General features: G+C 39.0%; 1 protein-coding gene across 3 annotated transcripts in view; it reads left to right on the top strand.

Annotated features, from left to right (window-relative positions):
* Positions 1-27413, top strand: part of LDLRAD4 (low density lipoprotein receptor class A domain containing 4) — a 298762-nt gene that overhangs the window by 31275 nt on the left and 240074 nt on the right. For all 3 annotated transcript variants that reach the window (XM_014938510.1, XM_014938508.1, XM_014938509.1), the window contains one exon: positions 10726-10854. The gene's annotated coding sequence lies outside the window, so the exon portion shown is untranslated. The remainder of the gene's footprint in view (positions 1-10725; positions 10855-27413) is intronic.

Raw genomic sequence — 27413 nt, 5'->3', positions numbered from 1 at the left:
AATGACAGACTCTCTGAGTTCTTGTTAGTTCAAGTGTATCATCGTCTTAAAGTGTGTGTATAATTTTTGATTTACAGAATTTTTGTTCTGCAATTTATGGGGCTGCAAAGGCTCGTGAAGCAACTTTCCAAATAAAGCCAGCAATAGATGTTGACTTGACCGTCCTAGTAGATAAAGTAATTGGTCCACCTGTAGTTTGCAAGTCCCACACAAGCTCTACCAGGATGCCCCTACTTATCATATTGAAAGTAAAAGGTGGTTCACAGTTGAGTCTGCTGAAGAATGTGAGGTCTGATGGTGGGGCTGTGTTGTGAGGATTGCTTGTTGCTCATATTTGCCAAGAAATGTAACACTTTATGACGTTTACACGACATATTTAACTAGCAAAAGATTTTATTTGAAAACATTTTTAAGTTGTGTGGATATGTTGCAGGTGAAAGCTCTGGTGAATGAAATGCAGCACCAGTTTGCTCTGTAAATCTGTTTCTGAAATCCTCAGTCAGTTTGTCTTAATGGTGAGCCAAGGAGGAAGGTCCTTTTTACTTGACTGGAACAGGTTCTCCCATTCTTCTGAACCTGGACTCTTCCTGAACTCTTCTCAGCATCTGCTTCCTCACTGCCATTTCTTTTCTAGCCCCATTGTTTGAGGAGGGTTTCTTTTTGAGTGCTTTGTGGTGTGCCTCTTCTGTTTCTCCATTGCTTCCTACATTCTCTCCGTACACTCCTGTCGTTCCTCTGCTGGGTTGTTATGGTGGCAGCTCCCACTCGTCACAGCTGCTGCCATTTTCCCTGCGTACTGCACTCAAAAGCTGGAAAACACCAGTCTCAGGGCTACCTGTGGAACTTGCGGATTTTGGTTTCTTAAGTATGATGAATGAGGTTTGAATTCAAGATCAGAGGTGGGGGCCTCATCTGCTTGTGGTGGAAGATCAAGAGTTGTCACACTCTGGTAAGAGGCAGGACAATGTGTCCTGCGTGAGCTGGCCCCTGGGAAAAGCTCTAATCCCCAGTTGACTTCCCCTGAGTTGGGGGAGTGTCCTAGATGTGAGGGTCTTTTTATTCTGCTTCATGTAATGGACCTGGTCAGTAGTGACGGTCATACACTGGCCAGTCGTGCAAACACACCTGGCACTTGTGTTCTGGAAAAGCCGTTCTGGGTGTGTGGATGAGGGCTTGCTTGTGGTGCTGCTCTGTGCTGTGCGCCGGTGTGCGAGATGATCCAATGCAGCTGCTCTTCTGGCACGAGTAAAGCACGGGACAGAGAGTTCTGCTTCCCAGGGAGGCAGATGTGCGAGTTCTGGGATATGTGGAAATACCAGTCCTGGCGATGAGATGAGAGAGCGGAGATCTTGGAGCCATAGGTGCAACTCACAGTTCCTCTCAAAGAGGAAATTTTCTTTGTGGAGGAAGGTTTCTCTTCCACAGTTTGAGCTTTTCCCTAACATATGGGTAGGTAGGAAGAGTTTGCCAAAAGTGTGATAGTTACATAAAACATGCAACATCTCACAGATATGAAAGGGGTTATAATAAATGATTTCTTTGCACTCCCTCTCTGAGAAAGCTAAAGAAAATGATAATACTAAGCCCATCAGATTTTCTTTCCCATTTCTGGGGTCCTTTATGGTAGTGTGGAAGCTCTGGCTGTAAGCATGGGCTAACAATGGCTGGATCTATTTGAGAGCTTTCTGCTAGGCAAGTACTGTGCTATTTCCAATGACAGTGTTTTGGTTTTTTTGCCATCGCTATTAATACATGTGTATATGTGGGAGATTATTTCCCATATCTCATTTCCATTTCTGTATCTGCTATAACCCGGAGATACTATAGGCTGCTTGAAGTTCTCAGATTTTTTTTTTTTTTTGGTCTCGTTTCTCCCATTTTTAAAGCCCTACTAAGTTTCTGAAGTATAAAGTGAAGTTAAAAAAAGAAGTAGAGTTGTATTTAGGAACTGGGGATTATTTTGCTTTACTGGAAATATTTAGCCAAGTTGGTGGTTTGGAAATATTTTCATGAGAACTGCTTGAACTAAAAGTTACTGAGACAAAATTCCATAAAAATAACTGTGAACTCTAGTTTATAACAAGGTCATTGTTGGCAGCCTGCAGTTAAAAAACTTTCTGAAGCTGCAAGAAAGGAAGAATTATGGATCAAAGTGATCTGGATATTTTTTGGCAATTAGAAAAAAAAGTTACCGTTTGGATTTGAACCCCACTGTCACTTGTTCATTTCCATTCAATTTTTACTCTGTATCCTTAATAAGAATGACACAAAGGAATAGAAGACGGGAAGAGACACTTTTTTCTATTTAAAATTGGTTCCGCAGGATGGAAATTTGGCATCAGACATGGAAACTAAGCAAATCTGTTTACAGAGCTCTCTGTATAATGAAACCAACAAGAAAGCTTGAATAAAGAGAGATTTTAATAATGAAGCCACACTTTGCTAAAATTTTTCTTCACGCTGCTTTCTCGGTCCTTTTAGCTTGTTGATAAACTATTTGGAGTGAGATGTAATTTAAATTGAGGGTACCAGCACTCGTCTTTTGTCCTGTGCTCTTCAGAGCTTCTGGCCACTGTTCACATGAATGAGCCAGATCCTCAGAGTCTGGAAGCGGTGGTATCAAAGAAGCTGAGGGTGTTACAGATACTGCTAGGATAAATGTTAGGAGATAACTTTTGTGAGAGGAGTCATTGCAGGTTTCAGACATAAATTTAAGGGTTGGGCTGTGGTTACTGTTAATGCAGGAACACATGGGAGTAAGTGGAATCAGCCTCCCATCTCTAACTCCTACAAATCATCGTCAGATCTTCTCAGAATTCAGGTGGGTGTACCCATGCCCTCCATGGTGCACTAGCAGGAAACAGCTACGATGGGAGGCTGGAAGGACACAATTCCCTGTGCCATTAACTTAATGATCGGGAAAAATAAGCCAAGAGGGGATGGAAACGAGTCTATTAATCTGGTAAAGAGTAGTAGAAATTTGCCTAAGATCAAGGAGAAAACTTGGGAGAAGCTGTAACTTGCTGACTCAGAAAATTTTCTGAGTCACACATCTGGCAAACAGCAGGAAAATACTTTTTTTTTTTTATGTTTGCTTACTTTTTGTTCCTGAGATTAAAAATTGTTAGAAAAATTAATAAAGTCTTGTTTTCACTGAAGAGTTACAGGAGGAGAAATTGTTGCTGTTGTGCCTGTGCAACTTCTTATCATATGTGGAGCCATATAGGAAGGGGGGGAGGTTGGTGGTACCTTAAATTCCCTGACTGTTTGGCTTCAAAATAAGCAAATGTTTATGGGTCTCTTTTTTTTTTTTTTTTTTTTTTTAAGTGGTGAATTGCATTCCTTTGTTCCCTAACATCTGGTCTGCCAAGATGCAGAATTCATCTATTGCAAGGATAATACCTACTTCCTAATGCAGTATTTACAGATGTGTTACCTGAGTGAGTACAAGCTCTGCAGGAAGAGCCAGCTTTTCTTTTGCAAAGGGAAGCGCCACCTTTCAGACTTACTGAAGCTCTTTGAGGGGGTGAACGTGCAAGTGAATCAGAAAGATCTGGGTGGCATGCAGAGGTCTTTGACAATGTGCTTTGCCAGGAGGAAGCTGAGCAGCTGTGCACGAAGGAGAGTCGTGTCACGGACTAATATGTGGGTAAAAGATGGGAAGAGTAAGATAGGAGCAAGTGGTCCCTTTTGACAGTCACCAGTGTAGTTGGACTGGTTGGTGTAGCCCCTGGAAAAAGGGCTCGATGATGATGTGAGAAAGTTTGCTGATGATACTAACTTGTTCATGGTAGTAAGGCTGAAGTGAAGCATGAAGAATTAGAGGAGTGCCTGACATCATTCTGTGACTGAGTAGTAGGAGGGCAGGTAAAATTCAGTGCAGATAAATGGAAAGTTATCTAAATGGGGAAAAATAACTGTGATTCTACTGAAGAATTATAAGCTTTAGCTTACCATTACCATGAATGAGTCAGTTACTAGACTATGATAAACAGCAATGTAAAGCAGGAACGCACTACTCTACAGTGATGAGAAAAGCAAATCAAATGCTAGGAAATATTAATAAAGGAATAGAGAATTAAACAGAATTATCCTTGTTACCACTGATTAAGTTCACACCTCAACAGCATGTTGTACAGCACATGCAGTTCAGGTCCCCCCAGCTCAGAAACAATATAATCGGATGGGAAAAATTCAGAGAAAGCAGCAGTTGTAAGAGATACAGAAAACCTTACGTACAAAGAAAATTGGAACTCTTTATCCTGGAAAGAAGAGACATTGGATTATATTCTTGAGGTCTGCAATATTGTGAGGGGAGACGATGCACAAGTTCAGTTGTTCACTGTCTTTCACAACATGAGTCCCAGGGAGCATCAAGTGAAGTTAAAGAGTATAAGCAAACAAGAGGTGGGTCTTCTTAAAACACTGTGCCAAAGAATGTTGTGTTTACCAGAAGCTAACATGGGTCTACTTTCTGGTGCTGTGTTCTCAAAAAAAAAAAAAAATCATTTTTTTCCTGTAATTGTGTGTATGATGTAATGGATAGGTACACTTTGAAACTTAGTGTTTTCTGTCATCTGCTGTTTTGTGTAGCCTTGTATTTCCTGCAGTAGGTAACTACCACAAACCTATAAGGAAAAGTGATATAAACTCAGCTGAATTAAGTGGCACCCCTATATGTATAAAATTATTGGAATCCTTTTCTAATGTATGAGGAAGGCTTTTTGGTTTTTCTTATTTAGTCTCCCAGCTTCGTCAATTACTTGAGAGGATATAGTACCTTTACTTGGATTTTAAAAAGCAGTCTTTGGTGTAGTTTCTAGTAAATGTCTCCATCATTCCCTTTTTCTCTGTATATTTGAGAACTTCATTTGCAGACATAGTTGTAGTGATGTGGGTTTGTTGGTGGCCCTGCATTCTCACTAAGGCATGATGCCTTTTTAGGCACGCATGTTGTCGCTAAAGAAGGGGAAATTGTTATTTAGCCCTCAAACATGGCAGGTTCCTTCTCGGTGCGTTGCCAGCTTCTTCTGAAGTGGTCCTTTAATGACTGCTACTGAAATAGGAGGTTGCAGGTTTGGTGTAAAAAGGTGGTTGTTCATGCAAAGCAGGCTAGGAGCTCTCTGCCTCGGCATCCTCATCTTAGCAGCAGGGCATGGTTTTCTTGGATATGCCTTCCCCGGTTTTGGAGCTCACGCTGTGTGCTGCTCTACCAGCAGGTCTTCCATTGAGAGCAGAGGAGTGATGACAACACGGAAAGCTTTTAGCTGTAGCTCCCCACACCTCCCCAGGTTGGGTGAGCTCAGTTCCCTTCTTCCCGAGGTCCCTCCCCTCAGTAGCACCATGCATTCATTATATTTGTGTTCTAAGTGCATGCACTTGCCTGTGATTTGTGCATTTTACACATTCCCCCTTTCTGTCCCCCGTGCCTGCGCTGTATTCTGAACTTTCATTTGAGATGGTGGCAGTCATCCTTGGTGACCTCGTCAGGGAACCATGGGCTGGCCTCCGTTGCTGGGGCTGTCACATCCTTGCTCCTTGTTCTATATCTGGTCTGGGGATTTCCGTTTCCCGGACCAGCTGGAGAGCTCGCGTGAGCCTCCGCCGCTCACTGAACACCCTGACCAGGGATGTGGTGTTTCACCTACGGCACTGCCTGGGGTGACTCATCACAGCAGTAGGAGACCATTTCAATCCTGATGGACACTTTCTCTTCTAGCAAACGTCTCTCTCTGGCAGCATTATTCATCTGTGAAAAGGGCCTATACCCTTTTCAGTTGCACAGTGTCTGGTGTGATACTTGTGTGTGATGTTTTCTTTCTGAAATGAGAGACAAATCTTGAGATGGTCCTGAATGCAGTTGCAGAGAAAGCACAAATACCAAAGTTTGATGGGAGCCCAGGTTTCCTGATGGTAACTTGTTGTGCTAACAGCAGATTCATTTGTTTCCTAATTAATCAGAAAGAGTGTTCTTTTTATTTCAGCCATCTGGTGGGGAGCATGTTGTTTAGCTTCTTGCTACTGCGAATTGGAGCTACACAGGAAAAAGGATGTTTCAACTTCTGTTTTTGGCTTGTTTTTCTAGGTTGAGTCAGTATAGAGCACGTTAAAAGATACAGTAATCAGTTGCAAAGTTCATCTCTCAAGGACTGCAAAAAATGTAACTTAAATTGTCTTTCCTGAAACGATGAGATGATGATATCGACAGTTTAATTGCTTATTATTACCTGTTTTATTCCATGAAATTAATTGCCAAGACGAAAGCGGAATTTCTTTAGTGAACTGTAGAACTATTCTAGGATACTGAAGTTCTTACTGCTTTGTAGAGAACATTCGATGTTGCTTTTACGTTTCTTCTTTGGATTAATGTCAAAAACATATTGCCTGTCACACAGTTTGTCGTTGAGTGTGCCATTAGCTTGCTAACTCCTCACAAGGATCTTAAAACATTGCTTTTTTTTTTTTTTAATTCCTCCCTTTAGCACAGCTTTTCTTTGGAAGCTATATTGTTCTTGTGGAATATTTTCCAAGGAGCAGTCTGTCCCTATGCGATGTTTACTGTATTTTTTTGCCTTGCAGCCAGCAGATTTTAGTACAAACTTGCCTGGGGGTGGCCTTGTCCTATTTTCCTCTTAGATGGTTCTGGCATTTATAGAGCTTGGGAGATAGTGCTTCTGAATTTTCCAGTCTGAAGAGCTCGAGCCAAAACAGCAGGGGAGATAGCAAACCTGTACGTTGTTTGGCTTACGGCAGCTGGGCCTGTTTTTCCTTTGACCTAAAGCAATGGCAGATTTTCTTGGGTTTTATGCGGAGGAGGGGGGAAATGAAGAAGAGGAAAGATACGTGAGGAAAACTGGTTTATCTCTGTACTTGAAAAAAGCAAACCTTCCCCCCAGTCTTTCTTTTTGCAGCCCTAACAAAGGTAACGCAATAAACTCTGAACTACTTCTACATCATGTGTAGAGATGTTCTTTGAGTTAGTTTATGAATACAGATTATTGACAAGGGGCTGCACTTTGTTTTAATATTGCATTAACATTTTGAGCAACAAACTCTTATGTTGTAGTACCATAGCGCTTGTGAAATGGATTTTATTTGTTAGATGACCGTCTCCTTTTGCAGCATTTAGTGACATTTGATAGCTTCCCACCAACCTGTATTTTTCTCCCTTATGTCTTGGTCAGTGAAAGAAACTCTTGCCAATTCCCCCTGTCTCTGCTGGGGAATGAACTTTGATGAATGAATGTGGGAAAATATGAAATACCCCTCAGATGGGTGCCTCCGAGAACATAACAGCTCTTCCAGTTTGGCCCTGTGCTCGGAGAGCCTTTGTTGTCTGTAAACACTGTCTCCACAGTCAGCCCCGCTAAATGAGGTTTCCTGTGGAAGTAAATTTCACTGTTGCTGCCTTTTATGTGTCCTAGTCTTATATTTATCAGCAGATGTTTCAGTTAAGTTTTGCATTTATGTAACAGAAATATTTAGTTGTGCCAGAGTGAATTTATTTCTAGAGGAATGGTTTTGCATGTGTGTGTTAGAATCCCAGGCTTATGAATTCCAGGAGCATAGGAGAGTTTCCTAAAAAGTTTGTGAGAACAGCAGTGAGTGTTGAGGCTTAGTACATGTTTGAAGTGGAACACAAATTAACACTGCCTATGTGTGCCAGGCATTTCCAAGGGACTCATAGTGATTAAACCGGTCTAAAAAACATTATTTCTCTAAAGACTGAGAGAATTGCTGCTTGCATATCTACATTTGTGTGGGACAAACAGGTGACAGATCTTGGGCCTCCTCAGCTGAACATAAAAGGAAAGAAAAAGAATTAATCTTTCTCCTGTTCTAATGTTTTCATCTTTTATAATGTTTGCTTCATAGTTTTTCCTTACAGATACATGAGGATCTTCATGATGACTGTGGTAGGAGAAACTATTGTTTCTGCTGTGGTTCTGGCAAGAGATGATATGCAGAAGCTACATAGCTGCTCCTTCTGTGAAGAGGCTGTTTACCAGCTTCGTACTGCAAATGCTCATCCAGAATAAGAATTTTCTTAATTAAGGCAATTTTGATAAATTTCCCTCCCCTCCTCTTGTCCCCGTTTGCAGCGCTCTGAGTCAGTCAGTGACACTCTCAAATCGTGTTTCATCTTAAAGGGAAGATTACTTGCACCTGTAAATGGATGCAAGGAGCAAGTGGAACACATTAGTCTACAGGCTTCCCGCTGGGATAAGGAAGGTCAGCAGAGACTGGGTGGTGAAGAACCAGCATCTCCAGTCACTCGTGGCTGAGTAGTGGGAACGCGTCAGGCTGTTGGAGTGGGCCAGGAAGGAGCTGAGCCTTTCGAAGAAATAGGCTGGCTGCAAAATTGTTAGGTGTGCCATGTAGGTCCAGTTCTGCATAGCTGTTCTACATTCGTTTTCCTGCCACTTTCCCATTTCACAAGCCCGTGCTGCAGGATGAGGCTTTCATTGCTTCATAGATTAACTTGTTACTCACCTGTCATCTGATTGAAACATCCTCACATTTGCAAGCTTCACTCTTTGTGCACAGGGAGACTGTTTAAATTCGATACATTAAAAAACCAAAAATAATTTAATCCATTCTGAGGTGCTAATTTATCTAATTTTCCTTTAATAATGATCTCTTTTTGGTATTTGTTTTCTTCATTTAACACAAACTTTTTCTCCTTATTGTTGCCCTTTGTTCTACAAATCCCAACAGGCTCTAGTTAATTCTTGTTTCATATCTTCCCCCTTTTTAAAATGATTGTCCAAACTCTGAAGGCAAAACACAGGCAAAGGATGCACAGACTTCTGTGGACATTCTCTCTTGCACTTGAGTGCTGTTCCTCATCTCATTTTTTTCGCTAAAAAATAATTCCTATAATTTGTCTTCTGATTTTTAACACTTCTGCTATTGCTCTTAGGAATAGGTTTCCTTCCCATGTTAAACTCAAGGAGGCTGTAATCACAATTTACTAATTGCTCTCTTCTTTTACTGTTCTCAAGATCGTCTTCCTTAACATTAAGTAGCAGATCTGGTAGATTCTTTGCTGGTACTAATTGCTGTGTAACCAAGTGCCCTTGAAAGTCAGTTATGTAAATGAGCAGCCTAGAGCTGGCCATAAGAACAATGCTGGCTTGAGTTTTAATTTAATAATTGAGGAATTGGAACATAAAATGGTTCTTTAAATCTAAAATAGGATAGAGTCATATTCTTTACTAGGCAAATTCTAATTGCATGAACTATGATATATCAGCAGTTTAACAATTAGTTTAGGCAATGGCTTTGCATGCAGGTGAGCACTTCAGATACTGTTGTTATTAGGAAAAAGCCTTGCATTCAGTTGCTGTAGGTATTTTTAGTTGAGTACTTAGAAAAAGTTGTTAATTTGTTGTGGCTTTAAAATACCAAGTAGAGCAAATGTATTGTTTGCATCTTTTTTTTTTTTTCCTTTCTTCTTTACTTATTCATCTTAAGTCACATTTTTTCTGTAAAAGTTCCTTGCATTTTCTCTGAAGGTGTGTCATACCTGAGTCTCTTGGCTTGTTAAAAAAGCACATGAGTTCTGGACAATGGAGGGCAGTTGCATCATCCAAGTAATTGTTTTGTCTGTTTGGGTAAAGGTTATTTATTGTTATATACAATAAATGAAAAAATCAGTGGGTGCGAAGTTATTTGCAAATACAGGCTTGGCAAACCTCCTCTGGAATTCGGAAAGGGTTTTCCAGCTCGACTTAGTCATTTTTTCCCAAATGTCTTGGCATAACTGATCACTCAGGAGTGACATATGGTAGAAACATGCTCTAAGGGACAAGTCTCCCGGATGGCGCACAGCACCACACAAGATAGACAGATGGTGGCTTATTCAACCTTGGAAAAAGTTTAATCCTACATATTGGCACGGCGGCCTGGGTACCGAGAGAGAGGCACACACATGCCTGTGAAATCTGAGGCAAAGCTTTTGTGAGTTTACTTGCTATTACTGAAGGAACTAGAAGGATTGAGCTGATGTTATACAGCACGAGTGTCTGCAAAATTACGTGTTCAACGTGCTATCCAGAAAAAAGTGATGTTCCTTAGAAAAGTGGAAACCCCAGAGTTAGAAGAATAAAGTTTGTTGAACTTTTCATTGCTGTTTCTAGACTAAAACGTGTTTATTCAGCAAAGCTGTTATGTACTTAACTTATCCACTGATAGCTGTTGATTAATTGAAGTGTCTAAAAGGAGAAAGGGTTTTTTATGTTTTTCATGGTTTTACTTATGTTTCAAGGGTTGCTATTGATTTTGTGAAGTGTATGAGCACTTCAAAGCACAGAAACTGTAATCTTCTTCTTAGGTAAGTTTAAACAAAAAATTACAAATTCCTTGATAGTGTATTTAAATTTAAAGCAGAAAATTAAAACTGTACATGACATTTTTTTTTAAAAAAAAAGAAGCAGAAGAACATCAAGCCTTTCACTTCAATAACCTTTGTGTTTAAGACAGCGAAGAGAGAGAGACAGAATTTCTGACATGGAAAAATGAATCCTTGGGCCAACTTGTTAAGATACCTAGGGAAGAACAAAATCTGCTTTGAATTATTTCTGGAAACCCAGTAGCAATTGGTTGATTGATCTTCTGGAGTCAGTGCTGTGTTCTTTAAGGGTTTTGAAAATACTGACCCATGGAGAACACGAAGGACTGCCTGCCAAACTTGTTTTTTTCCCCACTTTCTTTTTCTTGTAGATAACACTCAGTATTCACAACTAGAAGGAAAAGGAAGAATCTCCTGACTCTGTGGACATCAAAGATATCATTATGTTTATTGGATGAGCTTGAACTAGACAAGACTTCTTTTCGAAACAGTTCAGAAAGGTAAATATTATTGAAACAAGCTAATCTTTTGCCAGTAGAGGAATACCTTGATCAAATTAATCTCATGCCAGTAATATTTCAGCCACACAATACCACATCTTGATGTTTTGGATACATATAGCAATTATTTATATGTATGTGTCGATTTGTGTGTGTAGATACATATCCATATACATAGCTAGAGCTAAACCTTACTAGTAATTTTTACATATTGGAAGATTTTCATTTGTTGGTCCTGGTACTTTTTGTGGAATTATATTGGTTTCAAGGAATTCTCTGAACTGAAAGAGGTGGGGAAGGAAGTGGGAGAGAAGTGAGATGCCCAGAGTAGTTGGCATGTTAGTAATTATTTGCCTGGATGCGGAAGACCCAGTTAATGTTTCTGTTCTGCCTAATGAGAGAAATGACTTGAAAATGGGATCCCAGCTACTGAACTATAAAGGCAAATGGCTCATTCAGCATTGAGTGATACATACCTCCAAATATGGTGCGATGTGAGAGACAGACCACTGCAAAGAGAGAGGCTAATTCAATAACCTATTGTTTAGATGTCAAATTCTTGCTTTTAGCTGAGGGTGCTTTTGTGTATAGTATGAACTATATATATATATAAGGTATATATACATGAAGTATAAAGATATGCTTACTTTTGGGCTAGTAAAAATAAATATTCAGTCTTCCTGAGGATGCAAATACCTTTCAGGTACTTGTTTTCTTGTCACCCTTTTCCTTTTTTTGCTGTGCTCCGTTGGGAGAAATGGTGACCATATCATGGCCAAACCTGAAGCCCTGCAGTATTTACTGTAGAACTAGTTCAGTTTTTCCAATTTTTTTTTTTTTGTCTTCTACTATAACTAATTATTATAGGACTTGGTCAACAAAAAACCTGATAATTAGATTTTGGGCCCAAGTCCACAGTCAGCAAAATACGGCAGTCATCAGTTTGCTGTCTGCCTAGAGCTTACAAGAGTTTCTTACATACTGCATAGAAGGAGTGAGCATTTTGGTAGCCCATGCAGCCCCCTATGACAGAGTCCTGCCTTGCTGTCCTGAAGCATGCTTGTGGGCCTTCCAGACATCATTTATTTGTGAGAAAGAGAGCTACAGTCTGGTGAGATGATTAAAATTCTGCAGATCCACAGCTGACACCTTTTTGACCCAGATCTGAAGTTCAGACTCGGAAATACTTGAGTCCCTTGAAATTTTAAGTTATGCTTCATAGAATTGCTGTTTTTATAATTTATGGGCTAAGCGTGATCGTATCATTGTTGAATTGCTGAACATCAGTGTGTGTGAATCAACCATCTGCTGTCAGGGCTGAGTCTTGCATCTCCCTGGCCAGTGACAGTGGAGGTCACTAAACCGTGATGGCTCTCAGTCAGATGGGAATGGTTCGAGGTAATAACATGGCCTCCAAAGAGGCCACTTTTCTTCAGCCTACTGGTAGTAATGACATTTGGAGGACTGAAATGGAGGAAGAGATTTGCAATAGAGGAATGGAGACTGTGTGAAGACAGAGATGTAAAAGGTTTGGATGTTTGAGAGGAACAAAGGATGGCTTTTGTAGCAGGGTTTTTGAGTTAATTATGGAACCAGATGAGGAACGGAGAAACTGTCTACACAAGAGAGAAGCATCCTTCAGGATTTGGAAAAGAAGCTGCATGTAGTAGGAATTTTTTGAGAGGGCTTTGATGCTTAGGTCACTGACCCAAGAGTGGTAAGGAAACCGAGATAGAAAATGCATGTAGTCTTATTTTATTTTGTCTAGACTTGTGTACTTTGTGCGCTTCCCAAGTGGAGAGTGATTGGGTATTTTGGAACTCGTACAAAGCTTGTGCATGTTTTGCTTCAACCGCCGAATGTCCTGGAAACCCAGAATACCCACAAGGTTAGATTCTTGTGTTAAACTTGCTGTGAAATCTGGGCAGGATGTGGGTTAGTGCTAATGATGGGATCCTGTGCCATCTTGCTCTGCCAGGTCCTGTTTCTCTGGAGATATGGTAATCAATACCAAAGAAATCTAATGCAGAAACTAAGAAAAAGATTTGACAGGAGGTAACTGATCTAAACCAGAGGAGGCCAAAGACAGTTAAGGAAGGACAGACACATATGTGCAGTGGTGGGAATTCTACCATACTGCTACGGGCAAATTGCTCTTGGGCTGCTGAGAGAGCCTCTAAAGTTAAAGTTGAGCCAAAACTCTAAAAATGAGGACTAGGATATCTTGCTGCACAACAAGAAATACATTTAGTATTTATTTGTTGCAGCTGATTCCAAAATGTACTCTCAAGAGGTGCAGTCAAGCAGGAGGGAAGAACAATTCAAAAATCCCCATTTATTCAGTAATCTGATGCTAGGTAAATATGAAGTTGTAATTGTCTTCTATACTTCCCTCCCACCCTGGCCTTGTTGGGATATTTTTTTGAGGTATTAATTCCTAATTTAGTACTTAATCTTCTTTCTTTCTCTCTCCCCCCCAATAGAAAGTCACATTCTTTAGTATGTCTGAAAAGAACTCAACCTTAAACACAGAGGAACTGATTTTTTAAGACACCCTCCCCGAAGTTTTGGGGCTCCCCAAACACCCCCCCCCCCCCCCCCCCCCCCCCCAAACCAACAACCCCAAAATGCACTGGGTTAAAAATGATGTAACCACGTGCAGGTTGCGATGTGCGCTGGGGTGATGTACTACCCTTAAAATCTTTATTGCAGGTAAAGCTGAAAATGGCTGTGATCACTTCTGAGCTTTCAATCTCTCCCCCTTTGTTCTCTCTCCCTCCCCCTTCTGCTTGTGCTCACTTGCTCTCTCTTTAGTATAACACAGTTGAACAGCAGTGAAGTGTAAAATGTGCTTTTGCCAAGGTCAGTTTCTTGTGATTACTCGCCTGTGGCAACTTATGCCAGTTGCAACAGACTGAGTCTCAGCAGTCCACAAAGTCACACTGGTGCTTATGCAGAGGACACCCAGTGTAGGTTATAGTAACCGTAGTCTGGAATAGCTTGCAATGCTGCTGAATTTTAGCAGCTTTATTTAACTCTTCCCATCTAGCTTGCGCTTGCTTCAGTGGTTTGGAGCACTGGGTTGTCCTGTTCTCCCAAGACCCTGAAGGAGGATTTTGCGTAGAGGAAATTCCTGTTGTTAGCTGTTGTTTGTCGTCTTACAGTGGATTGCTCAAATTTCAGGAATTATTCGTAAATTAAGAGAAGGTGAAATACAGCATCACTGACACGCTGTGTCTTCTAAATATTATTTTTTATGTAGTTTTTGTGGTTGGCTTGCTTTGGAGAAAGTCATATCAAGTACTGCTGTATTGACGTTGACAGAGCAGAAAGTGTATATCTACATAGTAAGAAGTATTACGGGAAAGTTTAAGAAGTAGTCTTTTAAAGCAAGAACTTAAAAGATAGTGGCACGCAGTCTTTTTGCCACCTTTAAAAATGTTGTATAAACTCATAGGCATCCAATAACTTTTTGTTAGAAGCTAATGATCATTTTGACTGCTGTGGCTGGGGGATGAATGAGAGATTTGAGAACATCTCTTTTAGGAGAAGAGATCTGTTGGATCCCTTTTTTTTGGTGTGCGCTGGGTTGGGTACCACCAGCTGGTATGCAGTGAAAGGGGGAGGGACCTCCACTTTCATTCCCTTTTCTGGCATATGAGCAAGAATATCCCTTTATGAAGAAATGTTATATTTAGAACAGAAAGGCATGTACTTCCTGTGTTATTTTGCCTATTTGTGCTATCATCAGCAATATACCTGATTTATTTTCATTCTGAAAGTAATTATTTCTATAAGAAATAGTTCTTGGGCTCTATGATAGTGATTTTGAGGTTACCTGTCCATCACTACTGACTACTAGAGAGGCAATAAGAAATCTAGATGATCAGCTGAAGGGCCTCAACTGAACTTTAGTGACCTTGGAAATTCAGTTAAGTGCAAAATTTCATTGCTTAAAATTGATTATGCATTTGGTTCATTTTGAAACTATATGTTGCTGTATTAAGCACTGCTCTCTCATGTTTGGCTCTGGAATGATTCCTGAACACAAGTAAAATAATGGGCCAGCAACCGAGCCCTGATCTTGTAAAACACCCTTGCACAAAGCATACGAGAATATTCCTGTTGTGCTCAGTGGAACTCCCCACAAAACAAGGTGAGGACTGAGAACGTGTAATTTGAGGCACTTCATGAAGGGCTCATCTCATATTTTCTATCTAATCCTGCATCCAGGTTTACAAGAAGTATTTTTATTGATGAATATGTTACTTGTTGCTTTTTTGCATATATGGAAGACAGTGAAATTAATCTTTTGTTGCAAGTGTGTTGTGGACTGACATTTCCTTGTATGGTTTTCATAGCCTATCTGTTCCTATTGCTATTTCAGGCCTTGTTCTTTTGCTTTTAGTAACATCTGTATTGGCCCAACTCTTACAGAACAACATGCTACGACAGGTGTCTTCAGACTCTGTGAAGACAGATTGATCTGTCTACTCAGCTTTAAGGTGGAAATTCATGGTGGAAATGAGCAGTGTTTTAGAATCATAGAATGGTTTGGGTTGGTAGGGACTTCAAAGATCATCTGGTTTCAACCATGGGCAGGAACACCTCCTGCTAGTCCGGGTTACTCAAAGCCCCAGCCAAGCTGACCTTGGTTTTGTGTGTCTGTGTTGTGATATATAGGCTTGTAGCACTTTCAGTAATGCATGATGTCGTTAATTGTTTTAGAGAGAGACAGTGGGAATGGGTGTTTCCTTTAGGAAAAAAACAACTGAACTAGTAGAAGCTCGGCCGAATGGTCTTCAGTAGACTGAGAAATGAACAAATGGATGTTCTTGGGTGTAGCAATATACAACTCTTCCATGCTCACCAGAATTTGTCCCATTCGTTTCCTTTAATCTTAAGGAACTTGAGGAAAGGAAAGAACTATTCAGACACAGAAGTTGGTTTTGGAACATTTCTGATGATGTTCCTGCAGTGGGCTGCTGCTGATGCATGCTCTGAGGATTTTGTCATCAGTACATTCAGCACATGCAAGCAGTTGACAGTTGAGGTCGAAGAGGTCTGCACAAAACCCCGAACTCACTCAGATCTCTGTGCAGAGCTCCTAACCAGTTTATGAGAATTCATTAGAACGTAACTAATTCTCAAGTTCTTGCCTCCTGGATTCTGGGTGGTAGCAGAATTACTTTGCTACACAGTAAAGGTAGATGTGTTGGCAAAATTCAGTGATCAGAAAGTAGATTTAGGAGGCAGGGTTTCTTACCGTTTGTTACTCATGGCTTTGACACCTGAATCACTGCATGGACTAGGACAGTCCATACCATGACTTCAGCTTCGCCATGCGAAATACTGGCTAATAATTTCCTGCCCCACGGGTGCATATGGAGATTAACTTCATGGAACGAGTGAAGTATTTATTAATAAATTATCGTTATTGATACACCATTTGTTCATAGCAATGACATTGCTAATGCATTAGTCCTGAGGGGAATGTAAATGAGCACATAAACCAAAAGACACTCATTCAAGTAATGTAACTCACCCTTTGCCAAAGCATGTGTATTCTGTTATGTCCATGTTAGTGCTTACTGTTTTGATGATTTTGAAAATATTAAAGAAATGCCACCAAATACAAAGGGAGAACTCAAGGTCCCACTTATTTCTTCTGTCTTCACCTACTGGAGTGTCTTTCATAATCTTTTTTTAAAGTCCTGTTAACTGAGAATGTAGGTGAGGCAACATACACTTTAAATCCAGCTTCGTTTTAGAAATTTAATCTTGTTGCATGTTTTCTGCAGTAGAAGTATGATGTAGGATTAAATTGTGAAGTGTCCAGCAGCAGCATGGCTATTTAATTTATTTTTTTTTTAATTTCTCACATTTTTTTGTAGCCAGGGTTAAAGAGAAATGAAATATTTTGCCAATCCCTTTCCAGTGGCAGAGCTGTCATTTGGCCTGTGATGAGAGATGTGGGAAAATGAGCGTTGTTTTGTTTCTAGCAGTGGTCAGCTTGCAGGATGGGACTGAACAGCAAGGTCATAGAAGGTTTTGAAGGAGGGTGTGTTTTTTTAAATGCTTTTACTATTTTATTAGTTCCTTAATGAAAAAGGCCCCTGGATCTTTATTTTTTTGTTTCTTTATAGGTTTAGACTTCTGTATTTTTTCTACTATACTTCAAATATTAAAAATAATCTTGTGATAAATGTCCTTTGGGCTTAAACTGGGACTGCTTCACAGAGCTGCTGTTTTTTGAGTGTGGGCTGGAAAGAAAGAAATGGTAAAATATGAAAGGCAGAGGAGGGGGAACACACTTGAAAACCTGATTTGCTATAAAAGCTGAGGCACGGAGGTAATTTTTGACATGGTGCTGAGTATCTGAGCTGTTGTCTAAAAGGAGCAGTGGTGATCATTCTTGCACCCATTGCTTCCTCTGCCATCATCTCATTGTAGGGCAATTCCTTTTTTTAGTGTTGTAGACTAATTTACCTAAAAATTACATTTGAAAAAAGAAGCAAATTCAGCTGCTTTTAGAAATTCGTGTAATTTAAGATGCTGCCAGTGACTGAGTTGTGCCTTCATGAGTCTTTTGTTGTGGTTTCAGTCAGAAAGGTCCCATTCCCTTTGCCCCCTCGGTGGACACCAGAGCTTGCGCCCTGCAGCGGTGTAGAAGATGGCTTAGGAATGTGGCCCCACACGCTCACTGTCCTCTGCAGGAGTTGCTGAAGGTTACTGGTTGTGGCTTTAAACCCCTGTTATGAACATACATAACAGAAATATTCAGAAATGAAAAGACATAGTTAATTTAATGTTACATTTCTGTAATGAAAGTGAGGCTTTGAGTTTCTGTCTTACGTTATTGATGGAACTTTTTCTCTCTCAAGAATTAAACCTGAAGCAATGACTTATGAATCATAGTTTGTGTCCCACTTACTAACGAGTCATCAGTAGTTTTTCTTCTGGCATGATTTGGGGGAAATGCCAGTTATTTTCTCCTCATGTGTAGTTTTTAATTATTATTGACTGTTGAATAAAGATAGAGAGGAAGGCAGTCCAGCTAAACACCTGATTTTATTTAGGTCTGTGCTTCTAAAGAGTCACATCATACAATAAAGTATTGTATGATTGCATGAGAGACAGTAGAATGCGGGTTTCTCATTCTTCAGTGCTAATGTCAAACAAGAATGGTAACAAGTGAGTTCTAAGAGCTTGTTACTAAGCTCATAATTCCTTTGCCTTAATAGTTTTCAGATGTATAAAATATTAAAAAACCCCTTATGTCTGGAAAATACCTCCTGCAAATAAAGCTCAAAACACAAGGCTTTTGATTCGTAGATTTCTTTTATGCTGCTCACTATCTAATGATAATGTGCATTTGCAAACAAATGACACTGGTCATGTACCTTCAGCTATACTTAATAACCCTTATTTTATTGGGTAACGTTATTGTTAATATGACATTTATCTTGTAATATAACCAGACGCACAACATTTTTCAGTGCTAATTTTGTGGAAACTTGAAAGGCAAAGCCCCACTTCAGTAGTGCTTTCTTAGTTTACAAATTTATAATCATCTAGAGTTAACACTTTAAAGCAGTATAAGAGTAGTTTCTCTTATTAAGAGCAATCATATAGCTTTTTCTATATTAAACTGATTTGTACTTATTTTATTCCTGCATCCAAGATCTAAATACTCTTAATGTCTTTTGTAGAAAGTAAAAAAGCTTTTAGTTAGGCTTCTCAAAACCTGCATTTGTTTATATTGGCATGCATTTGTTAGCCTCAGTGACTGAATTCTTACATACAAAAAATAAATAGTTTAATCTGTTCCGTATTATATAATTTCTCCTTCTCACTATACGTTCATTGTCAGAACTTGACTCAAGGGATTTGTTTCATGCAGTGCAACACTTCTTTCCTAATTAGCTGTAAGGAGAACACAAATGGATGTGGCAGTTGCGCAGTGATGGAGCTATACAAGGCATTTCCCTAAGAAATTAAAGTATATGTTCTTCTGCTGTATATGAAGACTCAAAATCCGTATCTTCACTTCATAACTGATTAGTAAATACTTCATTCTTTAACTGAAACGAAATCTGAACTGAAGCATCTTTAAAAGCCAGTTTACATAATTGATTGTGTAAAAGTTGTTGGGGAAACTAGAGAGGAGAAAAATGTGAGAGCTGTGTAGGGTATCCCCATGCACCAGACTGTGGGGAAGTGACCATACTCTAGGTGAGATGCACAGATTCTCTCTGCAGGTATGTGAGAACCCAGACTCTTCTGCACACTGTTGGCACGTGGTCGTTCATCTGTGGGGAATGAAATCCCCTTGGTTCTTCTGTGGCTAAATTGGGCTTCTTAAATTATTTGCATCCATTTGAGCCAAATATTTCTTTCCAATTACAAATGAATGGGAAAACTTTCTTGCCAAGGAAGGAACAGAACTGAATGATAAATATGACAGCCATTTATTATAGAGCTTTTCACTAAATAGCAGTCTTCTCTGATACGAGCAGCTCTTAATTCCAGGTAACTTTTTCCTCCTTTCAAACTGACTTAGCAGCCGTCCTTAATTCAAAAAGTAAAGAACTTGCTGTTGAATGCCCAGTTTCTCTTCTCTGCTGGAGGCATCCAGTTATGTTGATAATGATCTAATCTGTTGCATAACTGGAGAATCCTGAGCCTGCTGCCACAGCCTGCTTCTTTCTTGGCACTGCTGGAAGGCTTCAAAGGGAGACTGTATGTGTGAGGCGACTGCTCTACCAGCAAGACCAAGGGGATCAAAGCATATATTTAGAAATGGAAAACAACAAAAAGAGAAGTGAATACCACACAGTTGCTGCCCTGAGACTGAAACCAAGCCTCACAAAAATGGGCTATTTTGAGGTTAAGGATAATTATTTCAAATTCTATAGAGCAGGGAAAGATCAGGGATTTTTTAAGGAAAATTCATCAAGATTTTATTTTGTAGATGCTTGGTTGGGGAAGGCTATTTTTCAAAAAATGGCTATGTTGAAAATTTTATGCAGTTTAATTGTTTTTGCATGATTTTATGCTACATCACATTGCTTTCTTGGCTCCTCTGAAGTTTTCAGTTAGTAAGTTTTAAAATGGAGTAAGTCTTTTCTTACTTGAAAGTAAGAAAAAAAAATTGTAGGAGAGTTTTATGTAGTAATATTCTTTGAAGGTTGGACAGTTGTTTCAAGACTCCATTTAATGAGCTTGGGAAAAATACAGTGGCTTGTGGTGTGGGTTTTTTGTTGCTTTTTGTTGGTTTGGGGTTTTTTTTTAATATTTCATAATAAATGGAAAGAATTTCTCTTCATGTTATCCCACAACATTTTGGATGAAAATGCCTGATTGTTCAAGAGATATCTGATTTATGAGCATCTAATTTATCTTTCAGTGCATTTCATGAATCAAGATTAATTATTATTCCTTATACTTTAAGTATGGTTTACATTATGATGCAACTGAAAGCAGGCTGAAACTGATCCTGTTTCAGTGTCAGATGTTAATTTTTTTCACTTACAATTCTGAATATTTTTCTTTAATGCCATAGGAAAAACTTAGTATTTACCTGTGCTGATTTGGTAAGCCATTGTAATGGAAATGCAGGAATCTTAGCTCTGTGTTGGTAGGGAAACTTGCTACAATATACAAAATACTAAACAAAAAGAAACTATGTGACTTTCACACTGTCAGCTTTATGACAATGTCCTTGTCCTTTGTCTATTTCCCCTCGTCGTTTACTGTGATAGTACTTTTGTGGTTTTTATGATAGGGAAAATGATAGCAACGTGTTTTTTCATACTTATCGACTCCCTGTATAAGGGCAGCAAAGGAACTGTCCTTGTTATTGTCTAGTCTTCCACAGGATGCACTGGCATTAATGGTAGTGACCATATCTTTTGTTCCTGGGGTGCTTTGGTGACTGGCATGTATGTAGTGTTTCTCATATGCTGTGAATCCTAAGAAAAACTGCAAAGCACAATGTGTTACTCTTGATAGAGATGCACTAAAGTGTTGCACCCTGATAAAGTCTTTGATTTATTGTTTAACTAGAATTTTGGAATCCAGTGTTCTCCTATTTTATAAGAGACAGATTCCTACTGTGTATATTTGAAAAATTATACATTCTAATGATACCTTGTCCTGATACCTGTGGATACAGGAGGAAGCCATAGTTGGGATTTCTCCTTTCGTCCTCTGACTACTTTGCTTTCTGTGCTGGTGTCTGTTTCTTCAGTGGTACCTCCTCGTGGGGTGGGAAGGAAGGTTTGCTCTGTCAGACCAGGTCCTTTTGAGACCTCAGCTGCAAAACTGGAGCTACATTTTAATGAACATGAGCGATCTGTATCTTTTGAAAGATACGTTAGCCACATTCAGAAATTGTCCCGTGGGTCACAGAAGGTATTTTCATTATCTGGAACTACCCCAGACCCTTTCTTGGAAGTATCAGTCTTTGAAGCTTTTCTTTTAAAAGTCTGTCTTTTTAGCAAGGACCACACAAGATATTTTCCTTTGTCCTCCTTCATGAAACAGTGGAGTTGTTCTGACTGAAATTAAAAGACTTTAATAATTAAAACTTAAGGCAAAGACTCTGGGTGAAAAGTTTCAGATCAATTTTTAAAGCTTAGCAGAGTTTTAAGGGGTGGACAGCGCTCTGATCCCTAATAGTGATGCTGAGGGTCAGCTGTATTGATCCTACCTCTTCCTGGAGGAGCACAATCACCAGTTTGCGAGTTGCCATACTGATGTTATTTGGTATGTGTTAAATAGCTCTTTAATATTTTTAAAAAATACTTCTGTCTATCATTCCCTTACTTGTAAAATAGATCAGTGGCACTGAAGTTGTTTGTGCTTAGTGGAGCCTCCTCTTGTCCTCTTTTTGGGTCACTGAAATCTCTGCTTTTGAGAGGCTTTTGTACTCTGTTTTTATGTTGAGGGATTTTTTGACAGGGAGTCAATGCTCAGATTGCTGTTTTAGTTACTATGGAGAAGCTTTCCCACAGGAAGCTTATGCTCTATTTTCTGAAGATGGTCAAACGCTAAATTTGCCCAGCTTCCTCTTAACTTGCAGTTCTGAAGTTCATTTCATACCAGTTGTCTTTAGACTGAAAATTCCTTTGATTTATACATGATTCCTTTTGGCCTTTGCGATCTGTAGTGTCCTAATGGAAAAAGGAACAGATGAGGATTGGAAAGGAGGAGGAATATATCCTGAAAGCCTGCATATCACAAGAGAAATTAATGTAGTTTCAGTCTGATTGTGGGGTTTTGTTGAGTGAGAACTATCGCATGAATGTCTTGGAAGTGAGTTTATTGGAGATTTCTTATATGTACTGATGTATGTCTGTTAGTTCCTCCACCTCTGGGTATGGTTTCCTTATGCAGGATACGAGATTGTGGTGTTCCCCTTTATGTCAAGTGGCAAGTAAGTCCTTTAAATAAGTTTGTTGCCTGGGCTGAATGGGAACAACACGTCTGCTTTGGCTCACAAGTAGTTGTGGGTTTTTTTCTGATACATTCTGTAGTTTTTCTTTGTGTCTGATATATTGAATACCATTTGAAGGGGTAGCTACATTAAGGTGTAGTTCAAAGTGGCAGAAAACCATATGAAGCTGAGAACTTGATCCAGAAATAGATTGTGAAATGTTCTAAAAGCATTTTATTTTCATCTGCTCTGTCAGCATCTTTGCTGATTGAACGCTTACTCTTAAGCCCACTGTTCTCAGACTGGTTAGGTTGTGTGATTTTTAGTTTTTTTTTTTCAAGCTCTCACCTCCTCCAGTGAAGGGAAGGCAATACTGCAGCCTTTGAAGGGCCAAAGGTTTGATAGCATTGTGCTGCAATGCGGGCTTTCTCCTGAGCCTGTGCAGTCCACTCTGATGTGACGGTAGGAGCCTTTTTCTCCTCATCTTTTTATTTCTTTTAAATCACCCGTTAAATACCTGTGAGGGAGCAGGCTTTTGGGAAAAAAGTTTTCCACATAATAAGAAAAGTTGGAGAAGAGGAGATTCAGGGATGGAACAGTTTTCTAGGTTATGGCTGCAGGATTATTCAGATTCAGGAAAGACTTCAGAACATAGGGCTAAGCTTCAACATCCTTTCAAATTCCTAACTGAACTAAAGACAGATCAAACTCTCATCGACTATTTGTAAATTCAGAGGTATTTTAAGGGCCTTTTAGCTGGCTGGCCTCAGAGTCTGAAGACATAGGAAATGCTTCCTGGTCCTGTTTTTTCTCAAGACATGGTATGGGACGAGGGAAGGAGTAGACTTCTGTAGAGAGTCTTCAGGCTTCAAAAATTGGAGGAATAACAATGTTATTGGATAACCTGTGAGGAAACAGACACAAAAAGCTGTCTTGCCCCAGGTCACACTGCAGCTCATTTTCAATGGTTGGTAAAAATAGACATGTTTTTCTTCCAGAATTTTAATACTGAAATCCTTAAGTTAAATCTGAAGGAGTTCTTAAGCTGCAGAGAAATTGTTTCCTGAATAGATGATAGAGAAGTCCTGAGGAGTTTTGCTTCCTCTTCCTCTTTTTTTGAGTTTTGCAAGCCAAAGCTCACGAACTCTTCCAGAGGATGAAGGCTGAAGCTTCTTGTGTATAATCATGAGCGAGCTGACAGACAGACTCTGTCAAAAGTGACAGTTATTGTTTATAAAAGATTAGTGAAAGATTGGAAAGATTTTGTCATTAACTCTTGCCCAAATTGCAAACATTTTCTATTGTGTGACCTTTTCTAGTTTAATTAGTGTAAATCTTAAAAGCACAGGGAATCATGATTACAGAAGACACATATTGTTGAACTGTATAACAGAGCTTATCCACTAAATTTGGTGTGAGGCCTAGTGTTCACTGCTGGATTGCAAAACTGAAATTTGCTCTTAATGAAGGATCATCTTGAAAGACTGAAAGATCTAAGTTTCTAATGCCAGCTGTACATCTGGTATGTTTTCTGCTACTAAGTCAGCTTCTATTTTTTTATATAAAAGTCTTAGAAGCATCAACATTTCCATTAATGTTTATAAAGAAAGCAGCAATTTGAATATGCATGCCTGAAAAAACATTTCCTGCAGTTGGCCCAGCAAATTTCAGGCTTTCTTGAATATATGGTCCTCAGAAAATACATAAGAAAGCTGAGTTATTGATTCATATACACACATTTCTCAGTTGGTTTTTGGGGGGAGAAAAAGAAGCAGGGGCAAAATACTGAAGATTTGTGGTGTCGTGAAGCTCAACTACCTCACTGTGTGTTCATTTAATAACTTCTGATAAAGCTCATCTCCTTTTTTTCTGTCCTTGGAAATGCAGTTTATTTGCTTATAAAGCAATGGCTATATAGTAACAGCAGGTAGACTGTCACAGCTTGGGGTGTTCATGTCCCCTCCTCTCTGTTCTTTATTGCAGGTGTGTGTTAGAATACTGCAGCCAAATTGTATCTCCTACATAATGAAACTTTCTTTTTTCTGGACATTTTTTTTTTAAATAAACATTTAAGTATATATAAATTTAATGTTACTATTTCGATTGACATAACTTTGAGGTCAAACCTTAATATAAAAGCTTGAAAAACAATAGATAAGCACAATTTCTATGTACATTATCATTGCTTCTTTAATGTTGTCTTAATCATTTGTTAAAATTACAGAGACTATCCTGATGGAATTTTTTTTTAGGATTTTATAACTGATTTAGAATTACGTGCATTGTGTGATGTTCATGGAGTTAGAAGAAAAGGATGCATGGGGCATTTTAGAAGAATTTTTCACCTTTTAATACTGTTTTTGTATTTATTATGCAAATGACCTTGTACATATTTTATTTTACTTTCCTGCAGTATTAAGAAAATAGCATTTTTAGGTTGCATTTTATTTTAGTTATGTACCATTCTGTACATACAAAAGAGTTAGCTGCAGGAATGTGTTTTGTAGGTGTTTTCTTATGACTTGGCATCGTGGTGTTGAATAAATAATTTGCATTTGAAATGTGAAAAAATCAGCATCACTTAGGGTCCTTCACTCTAGCAAGCCGGTCTACCTTTTTGTCGCAGCTAATTCAGAAGAACACATGTTTATACATACTAAGGAAATCCAGCATCCAGAGCGTGACAGCAAAAAAGGATGTCTTTATGTAAATGGTTGGACATCTTTAAACCTCTTCCACAATGGGTCAGCAGTTTTGTAAAGCAGTGAGGTTTTTGAGGTTTAGAAGGCAAATCTTACTAAGGCTTCAATTAAAAAAAAAAAAAAAAAAGAAAGAAGAGAAAATCTTTCCTGGTTCCTTTCATTTAGACCTCCTCTCACAGCTCCTCAACCGTACAGTTGATACAGGGACTAGGCCTGTCCAGGGCCATCCATGTAGCCTAAATGTTAGCCACGATGGCATCTTTTTTAGGGATGCTGAGAGGTCTCCCAGATGCAGGTGGGTCCGTGTATCAACACAACTAGATCCTCACTACCTACACATGAACAACAACTTTGTTGTGGCATTTGTGGTATTTTGACAGCATACATTTTTAATTATGGCAGATGTATATTAGAGACAACCAAAACTTTCTGGTTTTCCCACACAACTTGGCATAGAGATCAGGGAACTCCTGTTTTGGACTTCAGTACGAAATAGAAATCCCGTAGCCATCAGCTATTTCTAGATATAGATCTGCACCTAGTGTGCTATTAGTAATTTATTATTGTCTCATAAACTAGTTATTTCTTTTTCCTGTTTTAGCTTTTATCTTATTTGGTTATGTGGCTTTGCCAAGACCTCATGAACTTGATCTCCCTTCTAAGGAAACTTCACAAGACGTGGTATTTTTGTTGCCATTTTTTTTTAAACACAGTGCTGTTTGTAGCAAAGCACAGCTTAACTGACTACAGCTTCAGGATATAACAGTTTGGTTTGAAATGAGGTTTGGTTTAAAGCAGGAAGGACTGATGTGGCCTTGTGAGGAAAAGGTGATAAAGAAGCAGGGAATCTTTTTTCCTGCTTTGTTGGGAGACCTTATGCTTTCCTTATTTGTTCTTCAGTTTAGCTTTCTGGTTTTGTCTGTATTACTGAAGATGTGTTTCAATTCCGAAGGCCAGAGGGGTGATTTTGAGTTACATTCGATTCAGAAGCATATTAATTAGCATTCTTCATTATTTGGAAGAAATGGGAGTTTTGCGGAATTGTAAAATGCCGTTTGAGTTTTTTCTGGACTTGGAAGTTTTGTTCATTGTTAACAGCTGTTTTAATTTTGGGGAACTCATCAGGTGAATGCATTCATATGAACAATGTATATCTTCCATATCTTATATGTGCTGGTGTGTGGATCATGTTGTCCTCACTAACAAACAATACACTTCATTGGAATAGGAAATATTAACAATAATGTCAATTACCACAAAAATGCCCTGAGTTTGTGTTGGAAAGGCCACAAAACCATGTGCTTCAAGGCTTAACAAATGTCTAAGGCACAGATCAGAGAAGTGGGGAATGTTTTTATACATGTGCACACTGATGGGTCTTAATTTGTTCCTGGAGCATTCAGTTATGGCTGTTGTCTAAAATTATTTGATTAGGTAAACCATAAGTGTCTAGTATAGCAGGATGTAAAGAATCCCAAAGGATTGAATATGGCAGTTGCTGTGTTTTTATGATAATATTACCCTTTGCCCCCTTGTTTATCACCTATGAAATTGATTACATTTTCAATGATATTAAATTATTATTGCAGGCTTAGACTCTAGATGCAAATTAAACTTTTGATTAACTCTTCATTGATTTCACGTGATGTATGAATTTCAGTCAAAGTATATGAAAGTAATATTTAAAGATGCCATTTCAGTAATGTAGCAGTTACTACATTACTATTTTGCTGCTCTTCTGGTGATTGAAGCAGCATGGCTTTCATCCCTTGGTATGCAATAAACCACCTGAGATGCATTCTGCCTGGAGAGCATTATAGCTTAAATAAGAAATAACTGTGGAACTGTAATTAAATACAAATTGCAGTGCTAGAGCACACTCAACAAATTATCATTTGATAGATACATGGATCCAAGGAGGCTCTCTTAGATGTACGTAGGTAAATTTGAATGCTCTTGCTTTAATTGTACACCTCTGTTATAAAAAAATTACGCTGTTGCCAGCTTTCTAGTTTTTGTCTGTGCTTTTGACTTTGTTTGCTTTTCTGACCAATTTCTCCTTTTTCTTTTATCTTAACCCAAAACTCGGAGAAGCACTTTACTGTGTGCTTTGCTGTGTTCTTAAATCAAGCCTTGGTCATCGGGGCATGACTCTTGTTTTATTAAACTGTAACTGCTGGGAAGTTCTTAGGGGCTCACTGAGCTCACATTGGCTGGTGACGTGTTCCAGGTTATAACGGCAGCCTTTGCCACGCACTGACACTGTTTTACATTAACAGCATTTTAAAAAAAGTGACACTGAGGAATAACCTTGGAAGATGAAGAATACGTGTTTTAGCATGAGGTATTTGTTCTAAAACTGAGAATTATAATGTTGAGGATGAAATTAAAGAGAAAGATATACTCTGAAAATACAG

This window comes from Calidris pugnax, unplaced genomic scaffold (assembly GCF_001431845.1).
Source record: "Calidris pugnax isolate Ruff unplaced genomic scaffold, ASM143184v1 scaffold13, whole genome shotgun sequence".
Taxonomy (NCBI): Eukaryota; Metazoa; Chordata; class Aves; order Charadriiformes; family Scolopacidae; genus Calidris; species Calidris pugnax.
This window is presented reverse-complemented; position numbering and strand designations above follow the sequence as displayed.